The sequence below is a fragment of the Rosa rugosa genome, chromosome 7, assembly GCF_958449725.1.
Source record: "Rosa rugosa chromosome 7, drRosRugo1.1, whole genome shotgun sequence".
NCBI lineage: Eukaryota > Viridiplantae > Streptophyta > Magnoliopsida > Rosales > Rosaceae > Rosa > Rosa rugosa.
In genome coordinates, this window is record NC_084826.1 from 17,865,408 (window position 1) to 17,878,542 (window position 13,135).

Sequence of the window (13,135 nt, forward strand, 5' to 3'; positions counted from 1 at the left end):
AGGTGATAGTAGCTTTCTATGTTTCTGTTAGTATCTTTTTAGCTTCTTTTAGCACATTGACCGTAGCTCTCTACATCTATTGTAATAGATTTTTACAACTATGGTAATAGATTTTTAAAAATTTTTAAAACCATGGAAGTAGCTTTTTATTTTCATAGCTTTGTTAGACTCTGAGAATAGTTTTCTTAGTCTATGGGAGTAGCTTTTTTTCTACTTGGTAGTGGCTTTTGGTAATTTTCATTATTACTATTTCTCTGCCCACAATGCTGCAATCATACATGGAGATTCCAATGATTTTTCCAAAATCAAATGCAACTTATCTTATTGTTAACTGATTGCTCTTACAATGGGAAATCAACAAGATCAAATGGCTGCATTAATGTTGTCCAAGGCTCATGCATAAAACCTGGTCACAAACTTTTCATGACATGGGACTATCAAGGCAAAATATTAGATTCATACGAAACATGACTGCAATCAGTAATCAAGTAGCAGAAAACTAAATTTCAAAAGAAGACCAATATAAAATTTCTTATCTGGAATTGTTCAATCCCGCTTAAGTAGGTCTGAAGGGAAATCGTCCAAAGCCATTAAACTGTCTCTTCCTTGATTTGCAGCGCGGGGTTGGAAGTAACAACGCCAAAAACTATTCCTTCAAGTCGACATGTCAGGTATTCCAAATTTCTGCAATCCTATTGATTTGTTGATTGTCGGAGATGTTCTGAATGTTCATCTCCCAAACAGAGAGGTAACGAGCCATGCCCATTTTTTCTATTTTTCTCCATTGGTTTGTCGTACTGTATAATAGGGAGGACATGCTCCTGTTGTGTTTTACGTTCTATATGAGAACAAAAACTAAAACTAAAAGTAAAAATAAAAGCGGGTTGACCCAGATAACTTGGATCTGACCCGCAGTTTTTTCTGGGTTTTGCCCCGAAAGTTTTCTTCTTTGTTCAAAGCCATGATATAGATTACATACAACGATCTATACTTTTGTGAAGGTGGCTCTGATACCACTTGTGAGAATATACATTAAGTTGTCACAAGATCATTCACAAGAATATAGACACAATTGTAAATACATCCATTGTACGTAAATACATCCAGGATAAATGAATTAAAATTGAGACATGTACCTGTATGATTGATTGAAGTGATTGAAGCAGCCACGAGCTCAAGTCTTCTGCAATTCTCTAAGTTTGAGCTTCTTATGAATGGGGCAAGAACTTATGCTCTAAGTCGTAGAGGTTGCAGGGACTTATACATCCTTATATATGAGTTAGGTTTAGCCTTGAACCCCTCCCATAAAGGAAGTTCAATAGGACTCAAACTTCACTCTTAAGAATCCTTATGATATCATATCTTTGTAATTAAGTTAATAATCTAGTAAATAGATTTCTATCCCTTACCAATAGATATAGACATTGATTAGGTTACTAGAATTGAGTTCTGTTTCCATATTCATATTATTTAGTCTAAATCATTTATCAATTGTTATTTACTCTAATAAACATGTGATAAGTCCATAAATTTTAACCACGTGGTGTGGTGTGTTGGTCGAGCGGCCTACTCTGGAACCCTCAGGTCTAGCGTTCGAATCCCAGCTCCACCCCGTGGCCAACAGATTTGAGGGACCTAGGTTGATTAAACACCAAAGGTTCGTGCATTTGCGGTGCAGTGATTAGTCCGGCTATGCTGGGATACACTGCATGAGGGTGTGTGTGTGGTTACTATTGTCGTCCAAACCTAAAAAAAAAAGTCCATAAATTTTCTTACAATTACTAGTAATGCCAGGGTTACCAGTTTTATTCATCGAATCTATTTGTGTAATTCTAGTTATCAAAAGAATGATTTGCGATCAATAATGGTACAGGCTTAAGGGCAGCCGTTCTGGCCCTCTTTCAAAAAAAAAAAAAAAGAATGATTTGCGATCAAAATATTTGATATCATTCTAAAAGACTTTTTACTTTACTTCGGAATATCATATCATTTTTGCATAAAATTAATAAAATTTAGTAAACAAATTTAGTGAGTCACCCCGAGTAACTCATTATGAGTTACTTAGTTCGTGTATGAGTATCAGACCAAAAAAAGGAGTTGGTGTATGAGTAGGAAATTCACTTTCTACTCGTTAAATTTGCTGACCTTCTAGAAGGGACTGACCTCAATTGGGAGAGCATCATTGTCTGCCCTGAGAGCGAACCATGGCTGCAACTCAGAACCGATAGAAGCCACCACCCCCGTCTTGGCCACCGGCCACGTGTACTCTATCCCAAGCAAGTCGAGCTCCGATCATATGAATCGGCTAGTCTCGTCCTCCTCAAAGGCGAGCTCAGGGTTCTCGTGGATTTTCCTCCTGACTTTTCTCAATCAATCAAAGAACTCGGGCTCCCTGGCCGAGTCCAGCAACTGCCGACTCAGTTGACTAAGCTCCTCTTTGGGACACCCACAAGCCACGATGAGGCCCAACCGCTACTTGCATCTTGTAGCCCTATGTTCAAGCTACGCTACGGTATCCGGAGGTCGCAAATCCGTCGCCGGGAAGCCACCTTTCCAGCCTTGCCAAGTTGCCTCCACAATATGGCATTTCTATACTAGAATAGTTGTTTGCTTGTCCCACATCGAAAACCATGTAAAGGAGAAGCATTCCTTCACCTATAAAAGGAATGCTTCCTCCCACTTAAACACGATCCCATTACATCTCTTGTAATCTTGTTAGGCCGCAAGGCTCTACACACTAGTACACATTCAAGTGGACGTAGTCTCCCGCTAAGGCGGGAGGTGAGCCACTATACTTCGCTTGTGTCGCTCTCTTTCTCTCTCTCTCTCTCTCTAAAGCTAACTAGAGACCCCTCGGTCACTAACGTTAACATTGGCGCCGTCTGTGGGAAGCCAACACAAAGGCTTCGTCACCTACCACGAACTTTGACCCGTAAGTGTCGAGTCAACGCTCATTCAACATCAAATTGGAGTCGGTCAACGCCCATCAAAGCCAGTCAACGTTTGGTCAACGCTGAACACTCAAAAAAAAAAAAAGGGGCTGCAAAACTGCTCTGGGCACCTAGAAAATTTCTCTGGCCACCCATCTCCTTTGTTTTCAAATTTTTTCCGCCAGCAGCAGCAACCAACCACACCTGCAGCCTCCGCTGGCCCCCTCCGTTCAACTGCTCCGCTAACTGCAGCGGCCCTACCTCCGCCCAACTTACAGCTCCGCCAGCTGCAAATCCTCCGCTCCGCCCAACTTGCAGCTCCGCTAGCTGCAAATCCTCCGCTCCGCCCAACTCAAGCTCGGACTTCGCTCCACTGAACGCAACCTCGGAACCTCCGCTGAGTTCCGCACCGCTCCGCCGAACTCGGAGCCTCAGCCGAGTCCGCTCCGCCGCACATACCTCCGCCCAGTGCTCCACTACCCATCCCTGCAAACTGCCAGCGAACTCATCACGCTCTACAAGGCTGACAGCTCGGACCAGGTCACCGCCAGCCCAGCCCAGCGCCGGCATGCCAGCGCCCGCTGCAGGCACTGCCTCCGCTGAGCTCACAATCACCGCTGACCACCAATTCCTCCGCTGAGCTCAAGCAACCTTCTTTGGAGCTCCGCCGAACTCTAGGTCTGCTGTCTCCGATGAACTATGAACTCCGCCGAACTATCAATCTCCGCTGAGCTATAAGTATCGAGCCTCCGCTTAACTCGGCGTCTCCGCCACACTTTGAGCATCCGCCGAGCTCCAAACCTCTCCCCGCCTCAGCGTCTCCGGCGGTCGATCACCGCCGAGCAACTCCCGCCGGCAGCCTCCGCTGGACTTCAACTCTTAAGCAACAAATCTTCACTAGGCATCAAAAGCTCCGCTGATGCCCAAGCTCCGCCGGTCACCACCGCTTACCCAAGCTTCTTCCGCTAGCCAACTCCGTCGAGCACCATGCTCCGCTCCGCCGGACAACCCGCTAGCCAACTCCACCAAGCACCATGTCTCCGTTGACTCCATGCCTCCACTGACTCCGGGTCACCGCTGAGCACCAATTCCCCCGCTGAGTTCTAGAACACCGCTGGACAACTCTCTCCACACCTAGATTATCATCTACTCTGGGCACTCGTGTTCAATCCATCTTCTATGGGCACCCCCCCAGACTTCTCAGCACCCAGTAGTTCTTGATCCTCTCTCACCCATCTTTGATTCTCCGCTATACTTCAGCCCTGGCCATGTCTCGATCAGAGTCAACACGGCCCTCGCTCAAAGCACGACGGTCGCTGAGTCTGGGATTTACGAAAAGCTAAGTCCCTTTCTCTATGCAGTTTGTTTCTTTCGAAATCACTGCCATTCATATATATATATATATATATATATGCTCTTCGACTTACTGTGCATTCATACGTCATGCTTGTATCTGCATGTGTCGCCCAGCAGATTCTACAATTATATATACGGCCACATGTACACTCTTAATCTGTTTTGATTCCAGATGTCCATCGAACAAATGGTTTGGCACATGCATATATGATGCTATACTAGACACCTCATGCTAAGTACATACTGCATCATCCGTGCACGTTACAACTAACCATTTATGACTTTTTGGGGAGCATAATAAACTATTGTCACAAGGTTAACTTTTGGTTAGCTTATCTGGCTTTCATAATTATCAGATTGGCATTTACTTAGACATGACTTTGTGGAGCACTCACACCCACAAATTCGATTTGCACACCCCAACTCTTCACGGGGTTCATTTGAAACAAAGCCAACCATCAAATCTCTCTGTACTTTTGATACACACGTGCCTCACACAAGTGGACTGGCCAGGTGCAGCACATGGTTAGGAACGCTCGCTGGCGGTATCATATGCCTTCTCATGTGCTCAAGTGCTATTATTTTAATATACTTATCAAAACAATAGTATACTACATATGCTAGATGTTGGCTGCTAGCGGACCGACAATTCACTTCTTCATCACATGCTAGATGTTGGATTTGCATGCTAGCTCTTAGGGTACATCACATTTGGTGCTAACCCAGTGGACGCAAGCTCTGCCTTTGCTTGATCATGTACACATATGCACAAGCATCAACGAATTGATATATCTGTAGCCTCAATTATGCATGTACTCCCACTAGAAGTGCATGTTTTGACTCCAAAATGGCAACAAACTTTGGGTCATACCCAATTTAGTTTCAAAGTGATTATTAAAACATAACCACCATGTCTTGGCTACACACAACCACGTATGTGCAATATTGGCTTATTAAACATGGCTTATCACTTGGCAGCATGCCATTTCACCCTAGAAGTGCATCTGTAATTTCATTGCCATATTGAATTTTACTTTAAGCCGCACACTATTAAATATGCCATTTGTTGTCAACCACTACATTGCTTATACACTTTGCTTACAATTTTATCAAAGGACATATGCAAATTATTTATGTTGATTTTACAAATCTACATATTAATCATCTATTTTGTTTCAAGGAAATTCAACTATTTCTATTGGGCATTCAAACTAGGAGTTGACGTACATTATCGGAACACTTTATCCACCAAAGCAATGGAGCGTCATGCTTGGACAACTCCAACATGATTTGGGTACATACGGTGATTCCAACTCCAACTCGCTCCAAATCGGCATAAGATAAGTCACTATCTTATCTCTTACACTCTTACAATTTGAGCTATTGTCGATGCCAATCACATGCTTTTACTACTTCTAAGCATGCTTATAGAATATCACGCTTGATATATCTTTACATGCTTCCATAACTTTTAAGCATGCCTACAACATTTCATAGATTTGGCAACACTTTCTAGATCTCACATACTAGATATGTCATGCCTCACATACCGATCTCAATGATCTTTTAGCATATCTACAAAAATGCAAAAATGATATTAGCATCCACATTACAAGTACATGCTATACACATATGCCATGCTTCTATTTAATTGCAACTCAATTAAATAAACATGGGACACTCGAACAAAATATTATTCCTTGCTCTATGTATTTATCATTTTTCATTCAGACCAACCGCCAAGCGGTAAGGCAACGCCTCATAATGACAATGACCGCTACGCGGCATTGCAGTCAAGTTTCTCCTCCGAGAAATAGCAAAGGGACTAGTTAACACAGCCCACGACAGCCATTGATCCGGCAGTTAACCCCGACGCTTGGGTACCAAAGATTGGGCTCGCTACCCAACACCCTCTACTCCGCGCAGCTCCCCTCATCAAACAATTTTTCGACCATCCGGAGGTCTATAGCCAGGAGTGGGGGACTCCTCGCAGGGCCTGGCAGGGGCCCACCCGAAAGGGCAAAAGCGTTCGCTCCAACCAATTCTAGATGGACGGCGCACTCGCACTAATTATACTTGATATACGGCACAAAGCTACGCTTTGGTATCAACCCGCAAGAGCACCCTCCTTGAGTGGGGACTTCGGGGACTTGTACATACAGCCCAGCATAATTAGCAACGGTCGCGCTCATGCCTCAGGGCATCACCTCGAGCTACCCGTTAATGCGCCGCCGAGCTTTTCGCTCTCGTACCTCAGCGGCATCGCCGAGTTTTTCGCGCTCGTACCTCAGCGGCACCGCCAAATTTCGCCCTCGTGCATTCCCAGAACCGCCGAGCTCACCGCTCACGCCTTCCCGACACCACGAGCTTCCGCTCATGCCTTCCCGGCAACCCTCGAGCTTCCGCTCACGAGCTTCCCGCTCATGCCTTCCCGGCACCCCGAGCTTCCGCTCATGCCTTCCCGGCACCCACAAGCTTCAGCTCACGAGCTTACCGCTCATGCCTTCGCGCACCCCGAGCTTCCGCTCATGCCTTCCCGGCAACCCCCGAGCTTCCGCTCACGAGCTTTCCGCTCATGCCTTCGCGGCACCCTTGAGCTTCCGCTCATGCCTTCCCGGCACCACGAGCTTACCGCTCATGCCTTCGCGGCACCCTTGAGATTCCGCTCATGCCTTCGCGGCACCCTTGAGATTCCGCTCATGCCTTCCCGGCACCACGAACTTCCGCTCACGAGCTTAACGCTCATGCCTTCGCGGCACCCCGAGCTTCCGCTCATGCCTTCCCGGCAACCCTCGAGCTTCCGCTCACGAGCTTCCCGCTCATGCCTTCCTGGCACCCCGAGCTTCCGCTCATGCCTTCCCGGCACCCACGAGCTTCCGCTCACGAGCTTACCGCTCATGCCTTCACGGCACCCCGAGCTTCCGCTCATGCCTTCCCGGCAACCCTCGAGCTTCCGCTCACGAGCTTCCCGCTCATGCCTTCCCGGCACCCCGAGCTTCCGCTCATACTTTCCCGGCACCCACGAGCTTCCCGCTCATGCCTTCCCGGCACCCCGAGCTTCCGCTCATGCTTTCCCGGCACCCACGAGCTTCCCGCTCATGCCTTCCCGGCACCCCGAGCTTCCCGCTCATGCCTTCCCGGCACCCCGAGCTTCCCGCTCATGCCTTCCCGGCACCCCGAGCTTCCGCTCATGCCTTCCCGGGCTTCCGCTCATGCCTTCCCGGCACCCCGAGCTTCCGCTCATGCCTTCCCGGCACCCCGAGCTTCCGCTCATGCCTTCCCGGCACCCACGAGCTTCCGCTCACGAGCTTCCCGCTCATGCCTCCCCGGCAACCCTTGAGCCTCCGCTCATGCCTCCCCGGCAACCCACGAGCTTCCGCTCATGCCTCCCCGGTAACCCTTGAGCTTCCCACTCATGCCTTCCCGGCAACCCCAAATTTCCCGCTAACGAGCTTTCAGCTCATGTCTTCCCGGCAATCATCGAGCTTTACACTCATGTCTACTCGACACACCACACGTTAATGGAACATTGAATTTTTCTACCATTTGTCATTTACCGACCGCGACAAATCAAATTCTTTTCCCGTTCCATTAATACGAGCGAAAACCAAACAGACACAACCGTACGCGCGGTCATTGTTCATGGGTTACAAGTGCATACCTTCGCGGCACTCATGCAACTTACACCTCACGAGCGTAACCCCGTCAAACCCGACCTCGTTCGTCTCCTTGCGCGCGTCACACATTTATCATATGAAATCCATATGCTCACACGACCATGTATCACGCACCCCATACGTTTATATATGCCAACGCATATCCATACAACTCACATTTGTTGCCCAATGCAACGAGCATTCTACGTATGCCTGTTTTTTTGTCTTTGTTATGCAGGTTAACGAGTCCCTTCTTGCTTACGGAGTTCGGGGACTTGTAGGGGCTCCGTACCGCCCGGTTACTTATGCTTGCTGACATCATGTGTATAACTCCCCAACCAAGAAGCTCCTCTTACTTGGGGACTTCGGGGACTTGTACATACCTCCAACAATATGGAGTATTTGCTATCTCACCAAGCATACGTAACACCCTCTTTGGGACACCCACAAGCCACGATGAGGCCCAACCGCTACTTGCATCTTGTAGCCCTATGTTCAAGCTACGCTACGGTATCCGGAAGTCGCAAATCCGTCGCCGGGAAGCCACCTTTCCAGCCTTGCCAAGTTGCCTCCACAATATGGCATTTCTATACTAGAATAGTTGTTTGCTTGTCCCACATCGAAAACCATGTAAAGGAGAAGCATTCCTTCACCTATAAAAGGAATGCTTCCTCCCACTTAAACACGATCCCATTACATCTCTTGTAATCTTGTTAGGCCGCAAGGCTCTACACACTAGTACACATTCAAGTGGACGTAGTCTCCCGCTAAGGCGGGAGGTGAACCACTATACTTCGCTTGTGTCGCTCTCTTTCTCTCTCTCTCTCTCTCTCTAAAGCTAACTAGAGACCCCTCGGTCACTAACGTTAACATTTTGTTAATTAGGGGAAAAGTTTGAAGCCCCAATTATGTGATAAACTATTTGTTATGCTAACTAGAATTTCGAAAACTTGGTAATTGAGATTGATTGGTTGATTCCTATTTATGGAAAACTTTTATGTGTTTATGTTTTATGGTGGCCAACTTAATTTATGCATGTAATTGGAGCTAGGACTTAGAAACAATTTACCTAATCGTCTTGTTTTCTTTGTTCGCAAGTAGTAAACTTTTGGACAAAATTTAAGTTTCAAACAATTAGAAGAGCATGCTAGGGAGGCGTTCAACACTAGGATTCAACTCTAAAATCAATAAAACTTCCATGTGTGCTTAATGCTTTGAACATGTCGACACTATATGTGTTATTGATAGAATAGTGTTCTATACCTTGATTGCATGTTTGATAGGCTTAGGTATTGTGCGTTCACCTAGGCTAAGTAATTAAGGGAAATAAAAATGAGGGACATGATCTGCTCACGACTTATTTCTTGGTTGATTTCTTTCTCATAACCTTAGTAATTGAAACTAGGATGCATAACTTGTTTTGAGCATAATTGGTGCTGGATAACTGAGCTTCTAAGTTCTAATGTCTTCTTATCTTGATTTCTAAAAACCAAAAATCAAATTCTCTCTTTTGCTTTTTCTTTTAATTTTTGTTAAATCCAAAAACCTCCAATTTTTTTTATTTTTTTGGTTTTAGATTTCTTTATTTTCTTTCAATTTCGTTGCTTGTCTTCTTCTTCCTATATCTTCTAGGTTTTAGGTTTTTCTTAGGTTTGTTTGTTTGTTTCTTGTTTTAGTCTATTTTAGTTGGGTCTTTCTAAATGTACCCAGCAAATATCTAAGTGCACCCAGCAAACTTTTTAAACCCAACAAATTTATATAATCTCTAACTACACCCAGCAATTTTTCCTATAATACCCTATTAAATCAAGCAAAATTCACACACCCATCAAAACCCATACACCTTGATGAAGAATACCAAACACCCAGCACAACTCTTACACCCTGACGGGTATTACACCCAGCAGACACACGCAATGTGGAAGCAAGCAATGCACTCTATCCTTGTTATTATCATTGATCCTAATAGATCGAAGGGACTAACAGGATGCAATTATCATAATGAAAGGGAGGCCTTTGCATGGTGAAGATCTCTTACCTAAAATGAAGGAAATCAATTGCAAAGCATCTAAGCAAACCGCTCCATCTCCAAATTCAAAGACGTGTTCTCAATTTGGATGGACTGTTTTTTAATTTCTTCATGACCAAAAGTTATCTTCTCCATCTCAACTGCAGTTTCAAATTTTGCCAATATAACTCTCTTGAATAGAGCTTCATTACATATATAACCATCTGCACAGACTTGAGCAGTTCACCGATATAACCTGCATCTTGCTCATCTGGAGTGTCCGGTTGCTTGGCAATCCCAATTGAAGAATCTTCATCTAGACTATCAAAGAAGAACAATAATCCGAGACCATATAGACAACGGTGTACCATTTTTATCAACAAGAAGCCCCAGCCTTTTGATTGTTTGATGCCATATGTTGTATGGGCTAAATGAGGAAAGACCATTATTCTTGCTTTTGATTTCAATTATGTTAACAAACCAGCAGGTCTTAACTCTCCACCAAAGAACCTCTAAGTTCTTTTTTGAATCTTCATCAGACCCTTCTATACAAACTGCTGGGTACATAGAAAACATAATTTCAAATTTTATGGGTTTTTTTTTTGTTATTATCTTAGTTTACCATGACTTTTAATGTCATTTCTTATGGGGATACAACTGTCTTTTCATACAAAATTTATTTGCTGGGTGTATTTAGATATTTGTTGGGTACATTTAGAAAGACCCTTTTAGTTTTGTGTGATAAAATTGTTACCCTTAATTTCTAGCATCGAACGATCATTGCTTGCTCTATACTAACAACTCAATTTTGCCGCAGTCCCATTTTTTCTTTTTTCTCACTCTCCTTGTTCTCCTCACTGTGAATTCTTCGCGAAGGCTCTACATGAGTCTGTCTTCTTCTTTTGTTTTCAACTCTAACTGTTGGGGCCTCTTCTCCTTCCTAGCATTTTGTTCTCGAATCATTAATCTTCATTTGGTTGTTGTCGAATTACGTTTCTTTCAAATCTTTTAGAATTGCTTTGGATTTTTGTAATCGGATTTTACTTTCAGATTGCCCGACGTAGAGAGAAAGAAGCAAAAAGTATCAGAAGTGCGCGGATCAAGGTCTTCTAGAAGCGGAAGAAGTTTTTGGGTCTTTCACTTTTCCATTTCTACCAAAAGTCTGTACAATTGTTTCTTTCTTCTTCGATGATGATTGGTTTAAATTCTAGATGAAATCATTTTGTTAAATCAAACATTGTATTGGTAGAAAAGTACATTTTAATTTTTGTTTCTTTATATGGAATTTGATGGTTTTTTTAGTTTGATTCTATGGCTATCTCTCTGCCTTTGCTTTGTTCCTTTGACTACTTTTAGTTTTGATTTGATACCTTCAACCAAGACATTAACATTAATTTGGGCAATTGGTCGAGTTTTGATTGCTTTGTTGTCTTTTTGATGTTGATTAGTAAAGCTTTTTCATCTTTGGGTTTCTCTGTGCCAGTTTGAAAGACTATCTAACTGGATAGTATTGGTTTAGACATCTGTACAACCCTGGAAACTTTTTATTAGTTGAGACTAAATAAATGTTTTCATATTACAACTTTCATACTAAATAAATGTTTTCATACTACAGCAATAGAAGTTGCAGAGCAGGTTAAATTACTAGAACTTCTTGGACTATATCAATGTAGGCTAGCAAAGAAAGCACCAGACTTCTAGGTTATGAGTTTGGACATTGAAAAGCTAACAAGGAAACCAATAAAGTCAAATAGGTTAACGCGAAGAAAAAAAAATTGAGACTATGATTATAATAAATTTTGAGTGGCTGAGTTTTTTATTATTATTTATTTTACCTTAGTACATTATATGTTGAAATATAGGAAATTAGAAAGTTTGATATTCTATGCTTTCTGATTTCGCATTTAGTTTAATTTTAAAATTGTATGCAATGATATGCAAGTTGATTATAAGTTTTTCTTTATGAAGACCTCAATTAAAAGAACACTTATTATATCTTAGGTAACATACTCTATGAGAAACCCTATTCTCCTCTACCAGTGTGCTTTTTTGCGCTAATTCTACCACTGCCTCTATATGGCGGGGAGGACCACAGAGACTCTGGCCACTCAGCTCCAGGACGCCTTCGTCCCCTTCCTCTTGTTCATTTGCACCAACTTCTCCAACCTCTTCACATAGATCCCCGAGCCAAGGCCTTTGTTAACCAAACCTCCTAGCCCTAGCTTGAAGGGCAAGGAAAAAATCTAGTTTCTTGTGTGGTGCTAGGCCTATTTGCTATGTGTTAGAATCTCCAGAGTTATAGGCTTGCTTTAATAAGTGAGCGATTAGTTCGAATAGGTGGTCTATCCCTATGTATCACAGTGGTGTCTCATACTACAACTTCTTGATATGTCTAGGTTGAATGCAGCAGAAAGATATGTAATGATCATTTTGACAGGTGTTTTAATGAAATCCACATTTACTCAAAAAAAAAAAAAATTTATAGTTACACATTGTTTTGAAATCACAAATCAAACACATTGAAAATAAAAATGGAGAAAAGGAAAAAGAAGAAAAAGATGGTGGCGGAGGAATAAGAAAGAGAGATAGAAGAGAAGATGAAGGGTGTGGTGATGAATTGTGTTGTTGAGGCCTCTATTTATAGGAGACGTCATGCCTTGATTCCTTCTTCAACTCTGCTTGCAATTTACTTTCCTAGTTGCTTGAGGTTTCCTTTGATTGGTGCATAAAATTAGAATTAAAGAAATTAATTTCAAGTAATTGTATTCAAGCCGTAACCTTGTAGGTTTCTCCTAATGCCTTTCCTTGACGTCAATGGTGTCTTGAACCTTCCAAATTTGCACAGCATAGCTGCCTTCCAAAACTCACGGCATGACTTTCCCTAGTTGGAATAGGATCTGATTCTTCTCTTCAAGCTTCGTTCATGGACTTGGGTTGACTTGTTGTAGCCACTTTTCTGGATGATTCTCGATTCCTCAATGTTCTATGACATCATGTGTTCTAGAATGATCAATCACCTTTGAGAAAAACCTTTAATAAGGTCACGGAAAAAGTCTCTCAAAATGAAATCCGGAAAGCTGTTGGATTTTGGCTTCTAGGGAAGCCTACTTTGGGCAAGGTTCCTACTGTATCTTTGACGTTTCTGACCAGCTCTTGGGCTTCTATTGTACCATAATTTTGTCTTC